The 25,641-nt window shown below is 39.9% G+C and overlaps 1 protein-coding gene across 2 annotated transcripts in view; it reads left to right on the forward strand.

Moving 5' to 3' along the window:
* The first annotated feature begins 19,739 nt into the window (after positions 1-19,739).
* RALY (RALY heterogeneous nuclear ribonucleoprotein) overlaps positions 19,740-25,641 on the forward strand; it is a 60,256-nt gene continuing 54,354 nt past the window's right edge. For both annotated transcript variants that reach the window (XM_031953875.1, XM_031953876.1), the window contains exon 1: positions 19,740-19,838. The gene's annotated coding sequence lies outside the window, so the exon portion shown is untranslated. The remainder of the gene's footprint in view (positions 19,839-25,641) is intronic.

A 25,641-nucleotide genomic window follows, 5' to 3' on the forward strand; every position in this document is an offset into this window, starting at 1 on the left:
CAAGGGACCCACATGAATGGCAAGGTAACTCCTGGAATTTCATGATGACATGAAATGGAAACGTTCTACTCTACTTCAGAGCATGTACAGATATTCTCTGTCTATTTATTGAGGACATAGAAGGAACCATATCTGAAAATATAAACAAAAGGCTCTGATAAAGAAATTTTTTCTCTGTCCTTCCTGCTGACTATGTGGTATAAAAATGACTCTGAACCCTTTTCTTTCCCCGTCCAGGGATTATGTGAATGGCCTCTTAGGTGAGCCTGTGGGTGGGACAGGACACTGCCTGTTTTTTGTCTTCTTTCCTTTGGTTATTGGACCTAATTAAGATTTGGAGAGGTTGGAGGGCAGAGGTCCACTAATGAGTCCATACCAGAGTCTGCTGATAGCCAAGGCTAGATAAAGTACCTGGAGTGACTTGATTAACCCAGCCCAGGGATCAGTCAATCTGGAAGCCAAGATGTTAGTTCTTAAAGCAAAAGAGTAACTTAACTAGGGGGTCTGGGGAATCCAGAGGTAAACTTGGTGGGGGGGGGTATATGTGAGGGTTGCTTTGTAGCAACTACTTTAAGTTTGATCCCACTCTCTAGGAACTGAGATGGTAGAGGTAAGAATTTCCTACTGATTGGGGTGTTCTGTGTTTTTTTACTTTTTAAAAATTTTATTTATTTAATATTATTCTCATTACATTTAAAACAAAACAAATTTTTACATTTGGTTTTAAAATTTTTAGTTCTATGCTCTTTAGAGATTGTACCCCAACAGCAATTAAGAAACCATGTGTGAAGTATGCGAAATATTTCCATAAAAATCAAGTTGTGAAAGAAAACATATATTTCTCACCCTAATGAAAATAAAAGCCCTTGAAGAAAAATTAAGTTAAAAAGAAAGAGAATGCTTCAATCTTTATTCAGACAAAATACAGTTCCTGTATAAACAGGATTTTTCATCATAAGTCCTTCAGAATAGTCATGGATGATTGTACTACTGAGAATAGCAAAGTCATCTACAACTGGTCATCCCAGAACATTGCTATACTTTGTATATAGTACATTTCACTTTGATATTCTTTGGTTCTTATTGTACTTTCGTAGTAAATTATAATTTTGAAAAAGCTAAATGATTAAAAAAATTTTAAAAGCTAATTGAGATTGGTTGGTTGATAATATGGCAACAATTATTGGCTATTGCTAATGGGGGAACATGCTAGAATGAAAGTTTGAAGTAATAGGGCTAGAGCACCATGATGCATTGAGGTTACCCTTAGAACCCTGAAGAGAAGATGTAGCTAGTCAAACTCTCTGGATGTGTCCTTCTAATGCACATGTAGAAGGAGAAGGAATAAGGATTTATTATTTGCCTATTAAGTGGCAGGAACAGTGCTAAGCCCTTGACAAATATTTATTTGATATGGGTTGGGAACATAAGGCCAGAACTTTACTAGAGGAGTATTCCCAGACTAGTTGAAACCAGATTAAAGGATCATAGATCTAGAGCTGGAAAGGACTTCAAAAGCCTATGTAATCCAACCCACTTATTTTTCAGTTGGAGAAAAAGTCCTAGGAAGGTTAATTGATTTAGCCAAGATCCTAGAGATTGTAAATATCAGAGGGAGGATCTGAATGCAAGTCCTCTGACTCCATGTGAATTGCTTTTTCCATTGTACCATGCTTCCTTATATTTAAATTGTCGGTGTATTCGTAGTGTATAATAATGTTTGTCTCATAAGAAACCATGGCCAGGGGATGGGAAACTGGACAGGTGGCTTCCTGAAAAAGATTGGGGATTCAGGATGAGCTACTGAAAATCCCACTATAGTGATTCTAGGGAATGGAATCATGAAAGTTTTTAAATAATGGAGAGAGTCTATGGGGACATGGATTCATATGGTACAAAAACTGGTAGGACATTTTTTCCATCAACTATGGTTGAAAGAGAACTGTCTTAGAGTTGGAATACCTGGGCCTGCCACTTATTAGGTAAATTATTTTGGGCAAACTTTCTGGTCCTTACTTTTCTCATCTATAGAATAGAAATAATAATGTTCTGACTATTTGCCTTACAGGGCTGCTGTAATTATTACATAAAGTAGCAGTCTAGAAAGAAATTTATAATCACACAATGGAACCCAACTGTCAGGTCGGATTGTTGTTATCATTCCCTAACTCTCTATGCAAACTCCCAGGTTTTTGTGATTCTCCCTGACTCTGGCCACCAGGAATATAGCTCTTTGTGAGGAAAGAAAAAATGAGTAAATCCAGCTCTAGAAAACTTCTTGGAAGAAAAAAAAAGTATTATTAAATCTAGCTTCGAAGTCAGCTCAGGAGCTCTGGGAGCACCAAAAAGAAATATGTTACCCGCGCATCTGGCTTATAATGTATATGAATCCTTGACGTGTAATTTGAGTAATATATGTAAAGTAAAAAATCCAAGCCCTGATTTAGGAGCCTCATTATTACTCTGTCAGCAGAATTCATGTTCTCTTTGCAGAGCATGCTGGGTCCACCATCTTATCTACAGAGGCAGGAAAAGTACAGGCAGTTTCCTGACAACTAGCCTGATGGTTATGGAACCACAGTTGGCAAGCTAGTAGGGGATCCTGATTTCTGAGGAAATTGTGAGGGGCTCACAGCATCTTAGATCCAAAGTGAGAAGATCCCTCAGAGGTCATTTAATCCAGCTCCTTCATTTTACAGGACATATCAAAAGCCAGAGTAGTTATATAACTTGCCAAATATTTCAATGTCAGAGACACTTTATCACTATTATTACTTTATTATTTACTCTGTTACTATCTATTGCTTCATGCTTTCTTAGAGAGGATCACGGGAAGATTAAATCAGCTCATTCCCCAATCCCTAGACTCTAAGAGCAAAATTTCAAACAAGGGTCTTGTCATTCACATTCTGTCATTTGAAAATGTTGTGATCATAGGCCCTGTAATTTAAGATTTTAATTTCATTGAATTCTAAGATTTTAAAAATTCCTTTGTGATTTCGGAGATATAAGAAATTTTAGGTGATAAAAATATCTCTATTAATGTGTTACCTGCTCTGTCTGAGGCACTGTGTGCAAAGTTACACAGACATTAAATATCAGTGGTGGATTGGAATCTAGGTTTTCCTTGTATGGAGATCAGCTTTCTATTCAACACAAAGGACACACCATACAGCCTCTCACTATGTTATTTCAAAATTCTAAGACTTTTGTGATTCTAAGTTTAGTAGGTTGAACTGCTGTTCAGCATTTTGTACTAACTGCCAGAGGTGTGGGTGGCATTCCCACACATAGCACAGGGTTGAGAACCCAAGAAAGCCCACACAGCAGAATCCTTCTCTTCTCGGATAAATCCATTATTCTAAGATTCCAAGGCCCTTAACTTTCTTAATTCTAAGAGATAGTATGTGAGTCTAAGGCTCTGTGACAGTGACTAAGTTCTGAAAAATCCAGTGAATCTAGAGGAGGGAAAGAAGGCCCAGCTCTTTGCATTCACATCATCCCCCTACTCCCTGCTCCTCAATGCTCAGTGGTATAGGGACACTTGGTACAGGGCCACAAGAACCAAAGCACAGCTTTAAGCCCCACTCTCTGCATGGCTTTCAGATTGGCTCAAAAGGTGGAAGAGACTTTTCTCTCCTGATTGTGCAGGGACACGTGATTTATGTGCTTTACGGCATTTTTATGAGCTGCTTTAGCCAGTCACACAGTGTAATAACAGCACAGTAATTGTGTTGGCTGTGTGGCCTGGCGCTTAATTATCATCATGTCATCGTCGCTTGCCAGCCTCCCCCCCAGTAACCTTGCCATATGGCCCAGAGCCAATAGTTAAAAAAAAGATTAAAAATTAAAAGGGAGAGAGAATGAGAAGATTCTCCTCTTTGCCCTCCCAAGCATAATTTTGACATAAAAGTTACATGACATTAGTTGCTAGACAGGAAGTCAGGAGATCTGAGTTCAAGTTCAAGTTCTGCGACTTCTACAAGTAGCTTTCCCTTCCTAGGACTCACTATTTCAATCTGTGCAGATTACACTTAAAGTTATCTTCCGTCTTTTTTTTTATTATTTTATTTTAGTGATCTATAGTTATCTTCATTCTTAAACTTGAGTGTGAGTCTCAGGCTGTCTCCTGAGGGGGAGTATTTGAAAGAATTAAGGCAGAGATATAGCATCAAGATCAAAAGTAGAGAAAAGGCAAGGGGGGAATAAAATAGTAACCTACCTAGAATGGAGCGAACCAAAGGTCAATTGCACCTTTTCAAACCTTTTCTGAGGGCCAGAGTTGGTCAGAGGGGGAAGAAGGCAAGAGAATAAACCCATCCCGAAAACTGGACAGCTTGGGCACAGTGAGCAGAATGCCAATCCTGGAGTCAGGAAGATCTGAGTTCAAATATAGCCTCAGATACTTACTAGTTGTACCTCTCTAGACGAGTCACTTAATCTTGTTTGCCTCAATTTCCTCATCTGTAAAATGAGCCAGAGGAGATAGCAAACTACTCCAATATCTTTGCCAAAAAAAACCCCAATCAAACAAGCCCCAATAGGGTCACAGAGAATGACTGAAATGATTAAACCACAACAACAATCCCCATCATTAAAAGACAGCTCACATCCATGTTCTCCTGATGATGGAGTCATCAAAATTGGGCACTAAAAACCTCCAATACATCATTGATCTCTGATCTCATTAATATAGGTACTTCCATCAATAGTGCATACTGCGAAACATCCATACATTCTTGTCCTGTGTGAATTTCATCCATGTTTTCACATCAATCTTCCATAAAGGAGCTACCTGCTAGAAGCTGGATGCTTTCTTCTGGATCTTTTAATATTCCATTAAAAGTGCTCCACCCGGGCTGTCCATCTATTGTCCTTCACTGCTGATACATGACCTGCCCACCTCTATTTCCTGTCATCTAGCTCTTGAATGATGTCAGGTATACCTCTTCTTTTGTAACTTACTACCCTACATGTTTCTTCTCCACTATCTTTCAGCCCACTTATAAATTGGATTCTTTAGAGATGTGACATTCTATGACTCTTAGTTGAGTAGCATGGAAAGACTATTGGTGTTTTTAAAAAAATTTTAATTGATCATTAGCATAACTGACTTTAAACTTTTTAAACAATTTTAATATATTAACTTTGATTAATTAAATTAATTTTAAGCTTTATTTTTATTGATGTTTTATGTGTAGATATCACATTTGCTTTTGAAAATTTTCCTTCTCTCTGCTATTCAGACTGTCCATTCTTGCAATAAGAAGGGGGTGGGGAAGAAGAAAGAAGAAAAGCAATTTGGTAAGACAAATTTGTCAAACATGTTTGGCAGTATATGTAGTAACCCACCATACCCCCTCACCCCTGACATGAAGGGAGAGCAGCATATTGTCTCATTCCTTTTCCTTTGCAAAACTTAGCTAATTTCATGGGGTTGGGTTTGGCTTGGTTTTACCATTACTTTATCACATTCATTTATCTTTGCTATTTCCCTGATTCTGTGTAAGTACTACATCAGTTTGTATATGTCTTTCCAGGTTTCTCTTAATTCTTTATATTTTGTCATTTCTTATAGTGAAATAATATTCTATTATGTTCAGATACTATAATTTGTTTAGGTATTCCCCAATCAATAGACACTTATTTTGTGCCTAGTTCTTTCACATCATAATGAGTAGCATAACATTATTATATTTCCATGAGTGTGAATTTCTTACACATTCATCTCTCCACTTTGTAAATCCATTCAACAATTTTCAATAATTATTAAGCACTTACAGTGTACAGAGCACTCTGTCCCCTGAATTAGTCTCAGAACCAGGAAAGATAAGTCCTTATACCAATCCATATATCATAAGAGTCATGGATTTCAAGTTAGAAGAAAACTCAGGGATTGTTTGTCACTTTAAGCATGATGCTTGATACACAGTAAATATTTAACAAACTTTTCCTTCCTTAACATTTTGTTGTTCAGTCATGTCCAACTTTTCATTAACCAAGATAATGAAATGGTTTGTCCTTTTCTTCTCCAGTTCATTTTACAGATGAGGAAACTGAAGCAAACAGGGTTCAGTGGCTTATGGGTATCTGAAGTCAAATTTGAACTCAGGCTTTCCTGACTCTAGGTTCAGCACTCTACTCACTATGCCATCTAGCTGTCCTACTTCATTTGGGCTTCTCGGCAACCCTGGTGATAGATTTTATTGGTATTAACCCTATTTTATAAATGAAGAAACTGAGGCTATGGAAAGTTTCATCATCATATATATGGTAAGTATCACATATAAGTTTTCCTGTGTCTAGGTCCTATGTGTTCTAGCTCCATGGGACTCTTCCAATTCTGCTCCAAGCAAAGCCAAATTGTTAGCAGAGGGTTAAGAATCTCTAGGCCATTTTAATATCCAGTGTTACATAAATGCATTGAAGAAATGTAAAACAGAATGCTGGTGAGGTCTGAAAGGAAAGGATTACTATTGACTAGGGAAGGCTTCATGATAGAGAAGAAATTTGAATTGGACTTTAAGGGGTGGGTTAGAATTCACTAGAAGAAGAGGAAAAGAGCTCTAACTAGAGGAAATAGTAGGAGCAAAGGATGAAGGGAAGAAAGTACCTAAATGTATTTGGGGGACAAAGAATGGTCTAATTTGACCAAGACATTGAGTTCCAGAGTGGCGAAGTAATTTATCCAAGGTCACATATCAAATATCAGAGTTATGATTCTAACTCAGGATTCTTGTTCCCAATACAGAGGACAATGTCACCTAGTTCTGCCAAAAAGGCAAAGCATCCAGGCCTCTCAATAATTTAAACAGTGGGAGCATAGCAGATAGAGATTCTCTCTCAGTCTCTTTCTCTGTCTCTCTCTTTCTCTCTCTCTCTCCCTCCCCCCTCTCTGTCTCTCTTTCTTTTTCTCTCTCTTTCTTTCTCTGTCTCTGTCTCTCTCTCCCTCCCTTACCCTTTTCACCCTTGGCAGGATGGTAGGTGTGTTACCATTTCCAATAATTAGGGTGGGAAGCTGCAGGATGAGCCAAAACCCAGAGAAGGTCAGCCGAGCTGCATCTGTCCTTATCCGTCTGGCAGTGATGTCTGGGTGGTATTTTTAGCAGGGCAGGAAGATGTCCTTACTCACGTTCCCAGGAAGGTGGCTGCCTGATATCACTAAATTCTTTCACTGCCTAGTGGACAAGGGGAAACCTGCCCTTCAGGGAGTCTGAAAGTAGAGCTGGAGGAAAGGGGAACCAGAGCTGGGATAATAATGGTAATTCACTATTATGGAATATTACTGTTCTGTAAGAAATGACCAACAGGATGATTTCAGAAAGGCCTGGAGAGACTTACACGAACTGATGCTGAGTGAAATGAGCAGGATCAGGAGATCATTATATACTTCAACAACAATACTATATGATGACCAGTTCTGATGGACCAGGCCATCCTCAGCAACGAGATCAACCAAATCATTTCCAATGGAGCAGTAATGAACTGAACCAGCTATGCCCAGAAAAAGAACTCTGGGAGATGACTAAAAACCATTACATTGAATTCCCAATCCCTATATTTATGCACACCTGCATTTTTGATTTCCTTCACAAGCTAATTGTACAATATTTCAGAGTCTGATTCTTTTTGTACAGCAAAATAATGTTTTGGTCATGTATACTTATTGTGTATCTAATTTATATTTTAATATATTTAACATCTACTGGTCATCCTGCCATCTAGGGGAGGGGGTGGGGGGGTAAGAGGTAAAAAATTGGAACAAGAGGTTTGGCAATTGTTAATGCTGTAAAGTTACCCATGCATATATCCTGTAAATAAAAGGCTATTAAATAAAAACCAAAAAAAAATAATAATGGTAATTCACTTTTCTTTAGAGTCTAAGGTTTATACAACCCTATAATGAGGAAAGAAGTATAACGCAGCTTGGTCCAATAGCAAGAAAGATGAATTTAGATTTAGAGGACCTGGATTTGAACCTGACTTCACCCTTTGCCAACTGTGTAATCTCAGGCAAATCACTTAACATTCTCTCAGATTAAGTTTCTTCATCTGTAAAATGAGGGGGTTCGAATGTATGACCCCTGATGTGTCTTTCAGTTCTAAACCTGGGATTCTATGTTCATCCTTGCCTCCTCACAGATAAGGAAACTGAGACCCGTCTAGGAGAAGTATTGTCTAAAGTCCTGCAGATATCTGGATAGTAGCCACTGGAATATGAGTCAGATAAAGAGGTTAAGTTCTAGGTGAGTAAATCTTGGAATAACCTCTCTAGCAAGGTTGGAATGGAAAACCAAATGGGATAATGTGTGTAAAAGGAGGCAGTGTGGTCATTGAAGCAAACACTGATACTGGCATTAAGGACCTGGCCTTAACTACCACCTCTGTCACTCTTTACCTGTGTAACTTTGAGCAAATCATTTAACCCTTCTGTGTTTCAGTTTCCTTGTCTAGAAAATGAGGGAGTTGGATTAAATGGCCATTAAGATCTCTTCTAAATTTATGTACCATGTAAACTCTAAATATATGTGTATATGTATGTGTAAATGTAACCTAAAAACTATTATTTCCCATTGAGTTTGAGTAGCAGATTCAGTACCTCTCTTTGCTCATCTCCCAATAGGTAGACTACATAATAAAACAGATTCCAGATCTCAAGGAGCTTGAGGCATTGAACAATGTAACAATATAGGACCACATAGTGCTAGGGGTTCAGATAATGTGGTTTCCATCTTTCTAGAGAGGCAGTGTGAGAAAGAGTAGATGAAGTGCTGCATATGCAGTCTGGAGGGCTGAAATTAATAAAACAGGGATAATGATACTAATCTCACCTCCAACATTTACTAGGAGAATGTCATTTAACCTCAAGTTCTCTGATCTGTAAAATGGGGTTAATAATAAAACCTATCACATAGGGTTGTTGCGAAAATCACACGAGATAATGGATGTAAAGTGCCTTGCAAATTTTTGGATTCCGTGTAAATGTGAGCTATTATCATTGTTATTATTGTTGGTCTTATTTGCAGGGGAGGTGGAGTCATTGGCAGTGGGAATGGAAATAGGGTCTTTGCACAGTTGAGGTACTAACACTGTCCTGGAAATTAATTTTCCGTAGAACTGTTTTCTTTTAACTGGGCCCCCATGGAGGAGACTTACTCTGTATCTTTCTTGGCTTTTTAGATTCAGCCTAAGCCTCTCTCTTTCCCAGAGTAAATCTTCTCCCTTAAAAAACACTGAAATGGTTTGTCTAAGAGCGGTTCTGGGACTTAGCTATTTGACAGCCAAGGATCAAACTCCTGATTTATTTCTCATCCTTTCTAAACTGTTTTTTTTGATGATGAGGGTCATCTATAAAGAGATGATCAGAGACTCATTGCCATTTCCTTTTAGAAACATTGTGGAACTTCTTCAAAGTTCCCTCTCCAAAGGGGCATGCCCTCTCCAGACCTCTTTTTCTTAAAAAAAATTTTAAAAATTGTTTTTATTCTGAATTTGATAAGCATTAAAAATGAGTGTTTCCTCATACAGAGAACATAAGAGGATTGTACATAAAACTATAAATCTCATTATGTATGGCTTATTTTTGTCAAAATACATAATTTAAAAAATAAAAATATTTAATATATTCATCACAATAGTTTCAAAGCTATCATGCTCTTTTCTGTTTCCTTCTGAAATTCCTTCTGTTCTGTTCTGAGCCCCCTTTTAAATGCTTCATTAACATTCTTATTATTTTTTCTTTATCACTATCACTACCTTCCTCTGCCTAATTCTCTCCCATCCAATATTTTTTGAAACCTTGTTTTATGACTAAAAAGTATAGTCAATAAAATAAACCCATATATTGCCTACATCTGAAAATATGTGTTTCAGTCTTTGCCTCTGGTTCATTATTTTTTTGTCAAGAGAAGGGAAGCATGCTTACTCATTTGTCATCTGGATCATGGTTGGTCTTGCATTGATCAGAATTCTTAATTGGACTTTCTCCAAAGGGAAATGGCTAAACAGTAGAAACTAGGTCGCTTTCTTTCCCTCTTCCTCACAACTATACCTTTTAACTGTAGAGAATATCACTGAGTATCCATGGGTATAGGTGTATGATTTTCCATTCTTTCTCTGATACCATCTTTGCTTGGGACAGGAGTTGTAGATGATAAAAAAAAGTTCCCATGCTGCCTGGCAGTTCCATGGTTTTGTGGCTCTAGAGTTGGTTGATTGGCTGGGCGGGGGTGGGGAATCATTAAGACTGAACTTTCTTGGGATTTTATGAAGGTGATGCCAAGAGCTCTGCTGAGAGTGGGGGCTATTATGAGCCTAGCTTATGGGCACTGTCCTAGCTTTAGATTTCAGCACCAAGGCCAGAGGTGTATTTTCTTGTGATGGAAAGGAACATACATATGGAGTAGAAGGAATCTTAGAGGTCACAGAGTCAGGAAAGATTAAGTGACCTGGGTCACAGAGTTTTTGACAAAGTCATGTTTTGAATCTGGGTCCTCTGCTCCTTTTGTGACACAGGACTCTGAAAGATTAAACTTTTTAGACTGGGTTTCCAAAATAGATGATCTCATCCCTGCTTGTTGGGAGTTCAGGGTTTTGTACAGTGCAGAACACAATGAAGATACCAGTAATCATAATCTTAATCTGTAGGGCTCCTGGTAGAGTTAGGAAGAAAACTATGTGCTCCCTGGAAACATCAATGGCTTTGGGATATGCTACTGTTTTAGAAACTTGCCAGTCTGACCAAAGGGACATTAAGTTAAACCAGAACAGGTAAAAGAAAACTGCCCACAGATAATGGAAAGCCAAGATCCAGTGAAAGATGTTGGATATTATAAAGAAATAGTAGGATCATAGAAATTAGGTCTATAGTTAGAAGGGATCTAGCCATCTAGTATACCATTCCTTTTTCTTTTCTTTCTTTCTTTCTTTCTTTTTTTTTTTTTTTTTTTTTTTTTTTTTTTACAGAAAGGAAGAAACATACCTAAGGTGGCATAGCTAACAAGTAGAAGATTTGGGACTCAACTTTAGGTCTTCTGATTCCAAATCCAGTGAAGTTTTGTTCTCTCTGCATTACCCTACACTGCCTCTGAGTGTAGGGTAACAGCTGAACTCATTAAGGATAAAAGATGAGGTGAAATGCCTATGGTCTCAGATGTCCATCATCAAAAGCCTAATATATGGTTATTAAAAAGAGTAAACTAGAGATCTCAAGGCAGAATGGTTTAGTGAAAAGAACACTACATTTAAAGACAGAGGATTTGGGTTCAAATTCTAGCCTTGCTATTTTCTAGTTGTTGGAGTTGGACAAATCACTTAATTTTTCTGAGCCTCAGGTTCCTTTTCTGTAAAATGGGTATCAGTTGACCTTTGAGATTTTTTCTAGCTCTAAATATTACAACGAAATTTTGGTTCAGTTTTCACTGAAAGTTGGATTATGAGACTTATGATTCAAACAGGATAATAGAAGGGTACAATTGGTTCAAAAGGAAGCTATTAGATAGAAGGGGAACAATAGAGGATTGTGTGTTAAGGAGAGACTCACTTAAGAGAAAAATCACAAATAAAATTAGGGAAACTTGGTGAAGAGAATTTGGAGAAGGATCAAAAGAAGAATAAATACTGTATTGTCACAGAAATATACAATAGAGCAAGACTTCTTAAACTTCTTCCACTTGTGGCCTCTTTTTGCCTGAGAAATCTTTACATGATCCTGCTATATACATATATAAAATAGGTAACACAAACCAAACATTTACTGATAACAAATCACAATTTTGTAACCATTACATTCAGTTACAAGACCCCAAATGGGATCATGAACCACAGTTCAAAAATCTGGGCTATAGACCACTTGACCAGAGCCAGTAAATGGATGATGGGTTATTGATATAAATCACAAAACTAGTACAAAGGGTTGCTATAGCTGGATAAAGAAGGATAACTTCACATAGGGTATTCTTTTCTAAAAGTACAGTAGCTTATAAATATTTGATTTGCCTTATTGATAATTTAATTTCTCATGAGAGGAACTGCTCAAATGGACTTGATTTTGATCAATTAAAAGGTTAATGAATCAGGGAAGTAAGAGGCCTATGAGAAAAGAAAGTGACCTTTTCATTTTAGAGTTTATAATAGTCAAGGAAGGCCAAATCAAGTTAATGAACATTTATGTTCATTTTACTTGGCATTGTTCTAAGTTACAAAGTGAGATAAAAGATAGTCACTGCTCTAAAGAACCTCATAGACCAAGGGGAGAGAAGAAAACATACAAAGAGCTATGTACAAACAGGATATAGACAGGATAAATTAGAGAAAATTAATAAAAGGCAGACACTAAAATTAAGGGAAAGAGAAACAAACATTTAATAAGCATCTACTATGTGTAAGGCACTGTGCTAAATGCTTTACAAGTACTCCATTTCATCCTCATAATAACTCTGGAAGGAAGGTACTATTATTATTTCCATTTTACAGAAAAGAAAATTGAAGCAGACAGGAGTTAAGTGCCTTGCCTTGGGTCAAAAAGCTAGTAAGCATCTGAGACTGGATTTGAATTAAGGTCTTCTTGAATCCAGGTCTAGTACTCTGTATATCTACCTCCCACAATGAAAAGGCTTTTTGTTTTAATTGGAATTTGAAGGCAGTTAGAAGGCAGAAATAAGAAAGAAGCAATTTCAGATATGGAGGACAGTCACTGAAAATGCCTAGACTAAGAGATGTAGGAGCTTATTCAAGAAACAGCAAGGAGGCCAATTCACATGAGATTGCAGAATACACAAAAGTGGAATGAGGTGTAATACTGAAAAGATAGGAGGGGCTAGGTTATGAAGAACTTTAAATGTCAAATAGAAGATTTTATATTTAATCCTGGAGGTGACAGGGAACCACTTAAGTTTGCTAAATAGAGGGGGTGAAGTGGACATAGTCAGACCTGTGCTTTAAGGATCTCAATTTGACAACTAAGTGAAGGACTAGAGTGAGGAAAGATTTGAGGCAGGAAGACCAACTAGCAGAAATTGTAATAGTCTAGGCATTAGATAATGAGGATTTAAATCAGGATGGTGACAATGTTAGAAGAGAGAAGGGAGTGTATATGAGAGATAAGTGATACAATGAAATTTCTCTCATCTGGAAAACTTGAATACATTCACAGATACCACTTTCTCTTACTATTGCTTTACTTATTGTGAGTTTCAGGTTCCTTTGAGCATTTTTGGTCCTTCTGCTATCCGAAAATCATTTTCACTGACAGAGAAGATAGATGGAAAGAAAATAAAAAAGAATATTTTTTTCTTTTTCACTATGGGTTATTAACATCATCTCACCTACAATGAGTTATTCCATGTTACAATCACAGTCACAATGATTACATGCTACTAGAAAAAATATATTTTTTCAATATCACCTCATTCAAGAGCACCCTATGTAGTCAAATCAATCTCTTCATATGCATCCTCCATTTTCTCTAATTGAAATCATTCACAACTGCATCCGCAGAATTTCTGATTCCTTTGGAACCAACTTTCCTTTTATAATTTCACGATGGAAGAAAAATTTATCCTTTCTCTGAATTCCTTAAAATTCACCCTTCACTTAAAGTATAGGGTTCTCCTTAGCCTTATGCTAATCTCTGCTAAATTCTTTCTTCTTCCTAATTGTTCTATTGTAGTGGAAGACACCACCATCCTCCCAGGTTTGCATCCTTAGTGTCATCAATAATTGCTCATAATTCCTCACCCCACAATCCAATCTAACATCAAATCCTGCCATTTCTACCTTCAAAACACTTCTTGTATATAGATCTCCTTTTCCCCACTAGTATCTACTATCCTAGGATCTCTCTTTATCACTTCTCAGTTCGTCTATTGCCACCTTTTAATTGATTTCAATATTTCATGTATCTTTCCACTCTGATCCATCCATGATTCAAATATTTTTCCTAAAGCACAAAATTGACGACATCAGATCCCTTCCCTCAATTCCTAATTTAATAAACTTCAATGACTCTTTATTAGCTCCAAGACCAAATATAAAGTTGTCTGTTAGGCATTTAAAGTTCTGCATAGCTTGTCACTTTCCTACCATTCCAGTCTCACACTTTTTTCCTCTCCTTGCACTCTATAATCAAACTACACTGGCCTGCTTGTTGTTCCTCAAATGCAATACTCCTGGGCCTTTTCACTAGCTGTCTCTCATTCTTGGAATGCTCTTCCTCATCACTCTGACTTCTGGCTTCCTTTAAATGTTAGCTTAAATCTTACTTTCTGCAGCAAGCCATTCTTGGCCCTATTTCCCCACCCATTCATCCATCCAAATACCTTCTTTCTCAGATTATTTTCCATTTATACCATTTTTTATCATGTATATTCATGATTATTTGCCTCCCCATTAGAATGTAATTCTAGAGGACAGGGACTATCTTTCTAAGCACAGATTCTTATCTTTTTGATTTTGCCATCATCCATGTTCATGAGCTCCAAAATTGCCCTATTTGATCATGATCGGTTGACTTTCTACTTTCCCTTCTGCCTTTCAATATTAAATCCTTCTTTTCATCTATTTTATGATCTCTAATCCCTCTACTTCTCAGGTCTCTCCCAGACCATCTGAATAAGTCACTCTCTTTGTCTTTTCCCATTTTGACACCTTGGTGAACTATATTAATTCTGCATTGTGTTTTTCTTTAAACTCCTTGCCCCATTATTATGTTGGCAATTGTATACTTCCAAGACTCAACCTTGGATTAACCACTATTCCTTGCCTTTATTCCTACACATATGCTATTAAATGGAGGGGGAGAAAAATCATTCAATCCTTCTAACTAGACCTACAAATTTATGTTACATAACCTCAACTGAACTATCATTGCTATTAGGCAATCCTTCTATACTTACCTAATTAATTCATTATCCCATTCACCATAGCACTTTTCCAAACTTTTTCATCTCTCCTCAAATCTTCCATGGCTTGCTCTCCTCCTAACCTCTCAGCTAAGACTCCTTCTTTTATTTTAATGAAAAAAAAATGAGAGCATTCACTAGGAACTCAGTCTTCTCTCTTCTTCTTTCTACTCAAATGTCTTCTGCCACCATCATCTCCTTCTATCTTCATAAATGGTACAATTCTATCTTGTCTGTTCCAGAAGATTGTTCGTCTCTATCATTTCTACTGTCTCACTTATCTTTAATCTCTCCTTGTCTACTGGCAGCTTCCCTACAACCTAAAACATGCCCACATGTCCTTCACCCTTAAAAAAAATTCCTTATTTAATCTTTCCAGATCCACTAAATATCATCCCATATCTCTCTTGCCTTTTGTGGCTTCCTTTAGAAGGGATGCCTCCATTTCCTTTTCTCTTGTTCTCTCTACAACCTGGCTTCTAACCTCATCATTCAATTGAAACTGCTCTCTGAAAAGATACCAATGATCTCTTAATTTCCAAATCCAATGGCCTTTTCTCCATCCTCAGCCTTCTTGATCTCTCTGTAGCCTATAATACTGTTAATCATCCTCTTCTCTTTGATACTTTTCTTTTCTCTGACACAGGCCCTCATTTCCTCATATCTGGACTATTGTAATCATGAGCTGGTTGGTCTGCCTACAACAGGTCTCTGCCCACTCCAGTTTATCCTCCACGAAGTCAATAATATTTCTCCTAGAACTTAACATGTGATTCCTTCCCCAACTTAATAAACTCCAGTGGCTCCCTATCATATGGTCAAATATAAAATCTTTTGGTTTACATTCAAAGCCTTTATAACCTTTTCCTCTCTTCTAGTCTTCCTATAATTTATAACTGCTCTCTCCAGTACATATTTTTGGACCTAGTAATAGATCCTTGTTGTTTCCTGAATGAAACGCTCCATGCCCCCAAGTTCTCTGCCTCCTGGTTTACCAGGATTACTTCAAGTCCCAGATAATATTCCACATTCAATAGGAAGCCATTCCTAATCTCTCTTAGTTCTGGCACTTTCTTTCTGTTAATTATTTCCAATTTAATCTGTATATAGCTTGTCAGTTGTGTGCATGTTGTCTCTCCCATTAATTTGCGAATGAATTAAAAGTAAAGACTATATCTTGGCTTTCTGAAAATTCCTAGACCTCAGCACGGTGCCCATCACATAGTAGGTGATTAATAAATGCATACTGACTGATTGAAATTGCTCAATGAATAGATGGTCCTAAATAGTCTTGTGTTGTTTATCATTATTTCCTTCAGTCAACAAACACATTGAGCATCTGCTATCTATAATGTACTATGTTAAGTTCTGGATACAACAGCACACTTATATAGCACTTTACAATCACCAAAAAATTTAAAAAGTCTGATTTCATCCTCCCAGCACCCCTATGAGGGGCATGATCAACAATAATAATGCTGCTGATGATAACAATTCCTTTTCTTGTAGTGTTTTTTTCCTTCCTGAAACAATCTTTTAAGGACCATAAATATCACTCCCATTTAATGTATTTTTATTTATATTAATTTGTTTGTTTATAAAGGCCATTTTTTAATTCAAACTTTCGATATTGATGAAATCACAGATCCAATAAAAGAAATGTGTTTTTTTGGTTTTGATTTTACTATAAATTTAGTAACTATAGACACGGAGGTAAGCCTCAAGGGATTGGGAATTAGGGAGAAAGGCTTCTTCTCACTTGGACATGATCCAGGAAATACTATGTTGGTTCCTCCAAGCATAGCAGAAAAAATTGTAGACAGTTTTCCATCTCCTTGTGTCACAGTCAAATCCAAGTTGATTTGGATGGCCTCATGAAAAAAAAGATTAATCTTCATGACCAAAATCTTTGACATTTTCCCTATTTTGATCATCTAGACATTCATATAACTCTTTAAATAAATTACTTAATATCCTAGGGTCTCAATTCTCTTATCTGTAAAATGAGGGGGTTGAAAGAGATGGTCTCTGAAGTCCCTTCCAGCTAGGGAATTGTGATCTTATGATTCTGTGGCCCCTCTAGAAGTATAGCAAATAAGGGTGTTTGACAACTTCTGTTTTTTCCCCTCTCCCAGCTTCTATTTTCCTTTTTAAGCAGTTGTATATACTTTTCTCTGCCAATAGAGTGGAGAAATCTGTTCTGTTGGTGTCTGGATTTATCAGGTTTATCTAATAGTGTGTTATCCTGAGGATTCTTGCAGCCTTGGCCCCCTACTGGTCAATACTCTGCTCTTTCCTCCCTTTCAGTGTCCTTTTTATTCCTCTAGTCGGGATTTAGTCCTGGATTTTAAATTAAGCAGAAAGGACTAAACTCCTAAACTGGATTTCAGTGGGGCCACCCCTAAATTACAAGGTATTTAGGTACTCTGGGTTATTATTTAGTCATTTTCAGCCACTTTCAACTCTTTGTGACCCCATTTAGGAGTTTTGGGTTTGTTTGTTTTTTTTTTTTTTTTTGGCAAATATACTGGAGTGGTTTGGCATTTCCTTCTCCAGTATATTTTACATATGAAGAAACTGAGGGAAACAGGATTGAGTGGCTTGGTCAGGGTCACTAGGAAGTATCTGAGACCTGATTTGAATTCAGGACCGTTAGTCTTCTTTAACACCTGGAGTCAAAGTATCCATTCGACACCTAGCTGCTTTTCAAAGATGAGTCTTGGCTGGCAACATTTTGAGGAGTCAATTGGGAATGTGTCTGAGAACATATTGGGGAAAACATGGAAGGCAGAGAGGTATAAATGGCCAAGAACATGTGTAGTAATGTTACTTGAGAACATCTGGAAGGAATGTTATAGACAGGGAACAGGCCACAACAAAGTTAATTACAGGTTTAGGAGGAGGTGGGGAGGGAGGGTACATCTGTTATTTGCCTGGGATTCAATTAATTTGAATAGGCTGCAGTAGAAAAGGTTTCCTCATTAGAACAAATGCCACACATCTACAAACCACCTCATTTATATTTCTGTTAATGGTATTCTCCTCCAGCAAGTGAACCCTTAATGTCAGCTTTAATTAAAGCATTTGCCTCTGATTGTGGACTTCCACCCAATGAATAGACTGGGAGGTCACCATAGAGTGGGGGACCCTGCTCTTGTTGATGGGAATTCTGAGGACTTGCAGCCATGTAGGCTGGGCCAATTTGATAACTCTTTAATGAAGATCATACTTTAAAAATGCCAACACATCCTTTGTTTAATAATAATAATAATAACTAATTAGGGACCTCAAGTGAAATCTCAGAAGGAGAGACTTGTGTTAAAGGACCTTTGTTCTTAGCCAGTGCTGTCTAAGCTGGCAGCATTGTTTATTGAGATGAATTTAGGAGAGCAGTGTGAGGATTCTAGATTGGGTCAGGAACGGAAGACTGGGGTCAACTCTGAGGCAAGTGAGTTAGGAATGCTGAGATGGAAAGATTACTACACCTGGATTAAGAGAAGGTGCTCAATTTGGAGTTGAAGAACATAAGGTTTAAATTTCGGCTCTGCTCTTTTTCTAAAATGAAAGAGTCAGACTCTACAGACTTCTAAGGTCCTGTGTACCTTCAATTCTTTGCTCTCATACACTGGGCCTGAGTCTTCAGATACATACTTGGTATGTGTGTTGATATCTTGGGTAAGCCATTCTTTTCTTAGGCTTGCAGGTTTGGGGTTTTTGTTTTGTTTTTCAATCTGCCAAATGAAGATAATCATAAAACCTGGTCTTGCCTCATTCAGAAGGCTGCTGGGAGGATCAAATGAGATAACGGAAGGGGAATTGTTTTGTAAGCTACTGCATGGGGCTCAGTTACATACACAGAATTATTATGGTTACAGGCCTATTGTCTTCCTCTTCAACCTTAGTCAAGTTACTTCCCCTTAGTTTCCCTATCTGCAAAATTGAGGATAAGTGTAAAGAAAATCTCCGCTCTTCCTTCTGGTCCCATATATGATCCTTTCACCTCGGGATTCATAAGGTGCCTGTCTCCAGGGTAAAGGAAGTTTAAATTAGTGTTGGGAGACCTGCCTCTTCCGATCCGGAGCATTCAGGTGCAACGAGAGCAGGGCAGGCAGGGCCCAGGACTAAGCTGTCTCCTCCACTCGCAGCGTCCGGCCTCTCGAAGAGCAGGCGGAGGCGGAGAGCCGAAATGCTTGGGGGATGGGGTCTCCCTCACCCGCTCAGCTCCGCAGCAATCCGCCCATAAACGAGGGCGGGGCGGCTTTGCTCAGGGGAGCCCCATCCCCATCCCCATCCCCAGAGAAGGTGGGGCTTGCACCAGAGGGATGCCCCCTCCCGAAGGCCCTCCCGGGCTGCTCGCGCCCCGCCCCTGGCCCCGCCTTCCCCCGCGAGACCGAGAGCCTTTCCCAAGTCGAACTGAGAGAAGGGGTACCGGGAAGCTTACCCTGGCCCGGCCGCCTCCCGGCCCGGCTGCAACCTCCCTCACCGGGACGCTAACACGCTACAGAACGGAATGCGCTGCGTGGGCGGGGGCGCAGAGGGGTCGAACAGCGAAAGTGCGACTCCTCCTCATCCTTCCCGTCAGTGCTCCCCCTTCTCCTCTCGCTTCAGTGGTGTGGACCGCTAGAACGACTAGCCACAGCCCGACTGGCGCCGCTGTCAGTGCGTCCGGGCTCCCCAGCGGTGTGCGCGGGGGGCCTGCTGGAGGCGGCAGCGGCGGCAACGACGACGACGACAACGGGGGCCGCCAATCTTCTCTGGCCCCCACCCCTGCATTAGTTCCCCCAACAGCCCCCGCCCCTGGGCTTCAGCTGCAGCCTGTGCGAGACTCGCGGGTGCTCCCGCCTCTTGGTCCCCTCCTCCACCCGGCCCTCGCTCCTCCCCGCCTCCGCCTCTCGTTGTTTCTCGGAACCTTTTTTGCTCCTGACCTTTCCTCGCTGGGTGAGTGGGGCTCGGGCGTGGAGCGGTCTCGGGTGGGTCTCGTTTCCTTTTTTCTGGGTGGTTTTCCTTCTTAGATTGCTAAGCCACCCCCCAACCCCCACCCCCACCCCCTCCTATTTTTAGAAACACTTTCAGCTCCTGGAGGGAACCACGTGCTGGCCCGGGACAGAGTAAATACATAAATAAGTAGAGGCGCTCGCGGGGCAGGGGCCCCGAGGCCTCGGCGGGCCCCGAGCTGGCTGCTGGAAACCCTCCACCGAGCGCGGCTCCGGGGCGCCCCTCTCGGGCCTCGGTCCCGAGAGCCGCCGCCCCAGGCTCCGGCTCGCTGCGGGCGACGATAGTGGCCCCTGGGGCTGCTCTCGTGGCCGGGCCTGGGAGTTGGGGGAGGGAGGAGGGAGCGAGCTGGAAGGAGGGGAGGTGGCGATGGCGCCTGGGCTGCTCCGCAGGGACGCTGCTGGCCTCGGACCCTACGGCGGACTGGAGAGGCCCCCCCGGGCCCCGATCCTTCCCCTCGGCCTGCAGCCGCGCGGGCAGACCTCCCCGCAGTGAGACGCGCCCTCCCCGGCTCTTCCGGACTGAGGTTGGGAGGCCGCTCTTGCAGGACGGGGCCCAGCGTGGTGGGGCTGGCGGGAACCGGGCCGCAGGTAGTCAGCTCTCCCGCCTGGGCGAGGACCGAGGCTGCTGCTTCGGGAGAAGTTGTTTCCTACTTCAGAGCCCGCGGAGCCTTTGCTAGGGTGATGCTCCTCCAGTTTTGTTTTGTTTTTCCTTTGCAGTACCCTTGCACCGAAAAAGTAATTTCTGTAATTTAATGCGAGTTATACAAAACTTAAAAGAGGTCACCGGTCCAAGCCCCCAGTCTTAGGTGGCCAAGGAATTATTTCCCCCAGGCCATCGAAAACGCAAAGAGAACATTAAATTAATTTATTTTCAGACTTTTTGTTCCTCCCACTGCCTCCACTGGTTACTCTGGGCTCGGAAAAGGGAACAATAGGGAAGGAGGGATATTTCAGGAGGAGGGAAAAGACAACAATTCTTTCCTAAACCCAACTTGGGGAACTCTGGGGAATTCCTGTCCAAGAGATCGCATCTGGAGACCTGAGGTGGAAAGTAATCTAGCTCTAAATTTACCATCCCGTAGAATGTAAGATCCTTGAGGGCTGGCGTTGTGTTTCCTTTTGTCTCCAGCACTTGGGTAGGCTTGCTGAATGGGATTGTTGGATTGCTGCCATCCTGTTAGTTCTTTGAACTCTCTGGGGAAATTCCTGGCAGGGTGTCCCTCCTGATATGTTTGGAGTTAGGATTGAATGAAAACTCTGGTCCCTTACAGTTCTAGCATCCTGTGTGAAACCGGTTTGGGAGCTGGCTAAACAACTAGAAGGGCCTCTCAGTCCTTAAGAGGTCTCAGCTGGAGATCCTGGAGAGCTGGATGAGAAAAGGGGGCTGGGCGGACTGAGGAATCTATCAGAAGGGAGGATCTGGCGTTTCTTTGGTTAAAGGAGTTGAATAGGAAAGCCGGGTTGGTGGGAGAATAAGGTATCCAAGTTTGGACTTTCAACTCAAATCTTCCCTCTGCCTTTGAAACTCCCAGAAATTATTAGCGTCTCAGACTAGTGAGTGTGACTCAAAGCCTCTCCTGAATTGGATGCAAAGAGCATTAAATATTGCTTTCTCTATGTGTGTGGGGGAAAGAACTCCCAAGTAAGCTGCTTATTCCTGAGGAGTCAGCTGGTAGCGTTCTTCTAGTCCAGTCAGCTTCATTGTATTGAGCAGAATGCATAGTCAGAGGGGAAGTGACAAACCCAAGTAAAGTAGCTAAGATCTGAACCCAGTTTTCTTGACCTTTTAGTCCAGATCTTTTCCTCAGATTGCTTGGGGCCCTGTCTAGAGGAGAGTGAGATCTGAATTAAAAACTCCCTATGGTAGATAGATCAAGAGGATTGCTTAGGTGGATCACCTTTCTAAAATATTGTTCCCCTGACCGTGCTGACCCTGGAGATGGATTAGCTGGGGAGAGGGAAGGATTAGTTCTTGGCAGCTGCAGGAATCCTGATCCAGGATGCTAGAACCCAGTTAGGGGCAGCATTTGGCTGAAAGCCTGGGCCTGTGAAAAGTTCCTCACATTCTTATTTGATATAAACAGGGATTCTAAGGGTGAAGAAAGAAGATAGAAGAAGGGTGGGGGGGAGGCAGCTGATATTAGATGCCTTGCTCTGGGTGACTGAAGATAAGAGACAGGGACAAAGGGAGTTAGTATGACAGTGAACTCCTGGGGCCTTCGGTGACCCAAATAACTGCTCAGGGATGGAGAAACGAGATCAAGATTTAGATAATGAGGATGTTGTGTGATCACCAGAAGAACCTAACAATACTAGTCTTATCATAATGATCTGTGTTGCTAAAAAGGCAGTCTGGCATATTGTCTCACTTTGGACTCACTTTGAGTCCAGAGTTTAAGCTCATACTGTTCTAGTGTTTTGACTATTGGCAAGTCATTTAACATTCCTGAGACTTAGTTTCTTCTGTAAAATGGAAATAATGGAGAATCAAAAAAGTAACTGTAAAGATTTGCAAACCTCTACGAGCTATATAAATACCTGTTATTTATTATTCTTTGGGGCTTTTCTTTAGGTTTCTGGGATAAAATGACAGGAAACTGGGTGTGCAATGACTTAATATGGTAAAGGTCTTTATAATGCAGTAAAAGGACAGGGAAGAAGGTCTGGCCAGGGGATACTCTACAACTGTTTTTCCTCTATGAACTTCAGATTCACTATCTGTAAAATGAAAGGATTCAACCAAAGCATCTTCTATTGCCTTTTTTGTTCAGTCTGATTCTGTGATTATATAAGGATTGGACTAGAAGAATTGGAAGTAAAGAAAAGATTGGTGTTTCTTCCTCCTCCATCACTTTTCCTATCATTACTAATGGCAACTCCTAGGTAGTTTCTGTGTCCCTTTCCCAGAATATTTCCAAGCTTCCCTGTCTACTCAGTTGAATTAAAAGCAGCCTTTATGGGGGCAAAAAGTGACATCCATGGTGTCATATCAGGAATAAATTTGTGGGCCTAATTTCTGGTAATGCTGTTTACTTACTGCAATCTTGAGTAAAGCCCTTCTGAATTACACTTTTCTTACCTGTAGAATAAGAGGGCTAGAATTCCTCCAAATTCCCTCTATATTCTAAATTCTGCAATTTAGGAGATGACCATAGATCTAGAATTGAAAGGGACAAACCATTTCAATCCTTTCATTTTGCAAATGAGGAAACAGGGTCAGGGGAGAGATCAAGGTCTTAGAGATAGTGTCAGAGATGGAAACACGGGTTTTTTGACTCCTGAGATGTTGCGTTGGTTTTTTTCTCCCATCATCCCACAATACCTCCTGAAGGCATGACTAGACAAAAGTGCTTTGTGTCAAAAATCTTGGATTTACAGTGGACTGCAAGCCCCAAATGAGTTGTGTGATAGGGCATTCAGAAAAGCTAATTCAGTAGTGTGCTGCATTAATAGAGGCATAGTATCCTGAATGAGGATGGTGATAGTCCCCTGGCACTTTGCCCAGGTCAGACCACATCTGAGATATTGTGTTCAGTTTTAGGCACCATATTTTTAGGAAGGATTTAACAATCTGGAGCCTGCCTGAAGGAAGACAGCCATGTTGATGAATGGACTGCAGACCATGCTATTTGATGATAAGATGTGGAAAATGGAAGTGTTTTTGCCTAGAAAGAGAAGTCTTAGGTAGAATGTGATCACTGTCTTTATGTATCTGAGAGGCTGTCACATAATTTTATTTTTCTTTGTCCCAGAAAACAGAGCAATAGATAGAAATAGCATACTTAGGTTTGTAAGGGGAAAATTTCCTAACAATTACAACTGCCCCAAATTAAAATGATTGCTCTTCAGTGACTATCATTTGCCACTGATCTAGAAGAGATTCTTGTTAAGGTTAGCTAGATTAGAAGAGCTCTGAGATTCCTTAAAAAAAAGTTTTATTGATGTTCTTATTGTTTTTTACATTACTGTCACTTCTCAGTGACATCTTCTCTTTGTAATAAATGTATTCAGTCAAGGGGGGAAAAAATTGGCCACATTTAAAAATGTGTACCTCATTCTATAGTCTGCTACTTCTCTGCTTAGAGGCAGAACATCTATTTCACTATTGTTCTTGTGAAAACTTGATAGGTCACATCTTGATTTGATCAGTGTTTTGAAGTTTTTCTTTGACAATATTGTGATTGTGAAAATGAGACACATAGTTAACTGAGACCCAGAGATGGGAAGGAACTTGATCAAGCTAACATGTAAAATTCATCTCAGAGCTAGGAGTAGCTTCCAAGATTCCTGGGCTCCTAGAGCTCTTGTTTGAAGCTCTTTCCACCACATTTTTCATTGTTCTCTGAGTAGGAGAATGATCCAGCTAGTCCCACTGATTCACATTGTATTTGGTCTCATTGATGTTTTTAAAATTTACATTTGCTTTAAAGTATTATGAAGTTAGTCTTTTAAGCAGACTCTTTCCTTAGGTCCCAGTGAATCCTGAGCTTCCCAGTTCTTGCTCCATGGCCAGGATTGAACATTGTGAAGTAAGATCTCAAGGAGTTTACAATCTAAGAAGTGAAGAAGACCCCTAGATTTATAGGCAGATGACCAGAGTTTGAATTCATATTCCATATAAGACGTGATGAAATTTTTTCTAGTTCGGACAATTGAAGATTCCACAGACTCCATTTGTGAAGACAAAAACCCTACTAGTTACCTGTCAAGATAAATTCATTACTTCACTCTCACTAAGTATTCTATTAAAAGTTCAAATTTATAAGTCTGCTTATTCATTTGCTGCTGTCTGCTAATAATGTTTATCCTAAAGGAGTTTGTTCCTTGTTTTCTAGTTTCTTGTTTAGATTTTTTTTTTACTGTGGGCTTTTATTTGTATCTGTTAATCTATTTATTTACTTTCCTTTGTAACTTGTAGGGATCAAAAGGGTTCGTTTCTCTTATTCACCTCTATCGGGGAAGGGTTTCTCTAAGCAAGATTTGCCCAGACTATAGTGGAAAAAAAAAAAAAAAAAGCAAAACCATATAGTGCAAATAAGCCAGTTCTGTATTTTGGGACTTTTAAAAGAATATCCTGAGGAGGCTCTAGTTATTTAATTGAACCTCATATCATAAAGACTCACTCTAAAGAGATTTTTCATAACTTTTTGTTCCCTTCAGGCCATGACATGCATTAAAATTACTGTTCAGTCATTTCAGTCTATTCAGCTCTTTGTGATCCCATTTGTTGCTTTCTTGGCAAAGGTCAGGAGGGGTTTGCCATTTCTTTCTCTAGTTCACTTTACAAATGAGGAAACTGAGGCAAACAGGGTTAAGTGACTTGCCCAGAGACTTGGACAGCTACTAAGTGAGGACAGATTGGAACTCTGGAAGCTGTCTTCTTGATGCCAGCTTCAGTACTCTATTCACCGCGCCACCTAGCTGCTTTGCACTAAAAATTAGCTTCTCAGATTCTGTTCCTAGCTGAAAGAAACTTTTAAAATACATTATTTAATTTTGTTCAGCCTTTCCTCTCCTTCCCAAGTAAAGCTCATTCATTTATCAATACTTGGGCCCAGTATTAGGCTGTTCACTATAACAATAACTCATTTATATAATGACTTAGTTTACAAACATGCCTTATTGGTGCTATCTCATTCAGTACAATAGATCTGTGAAATAGGTACTAAAAGTATATCATACTTGTTCAGAGAGAGGTTTACACAAGCTTATAAGTATCAGAGGCTTCTGATTCAATGTCTGTTTAC

Source organism: Sarcophilus harrisii, chromosome 2, assembly GCF_902635505.1.
Source record: "Sarcophilus harrisii chromosome 2, mSarHar1.11, whole genome shotgun sequence".
In the NCBI taxonomy this organism is placed as follows: Eukaryota; Metazoa; Chordata; class Mammalia; order Dasyuromorphia; family Dasyuridae; genus Sarcophilus; species Sarcophilus harrisii.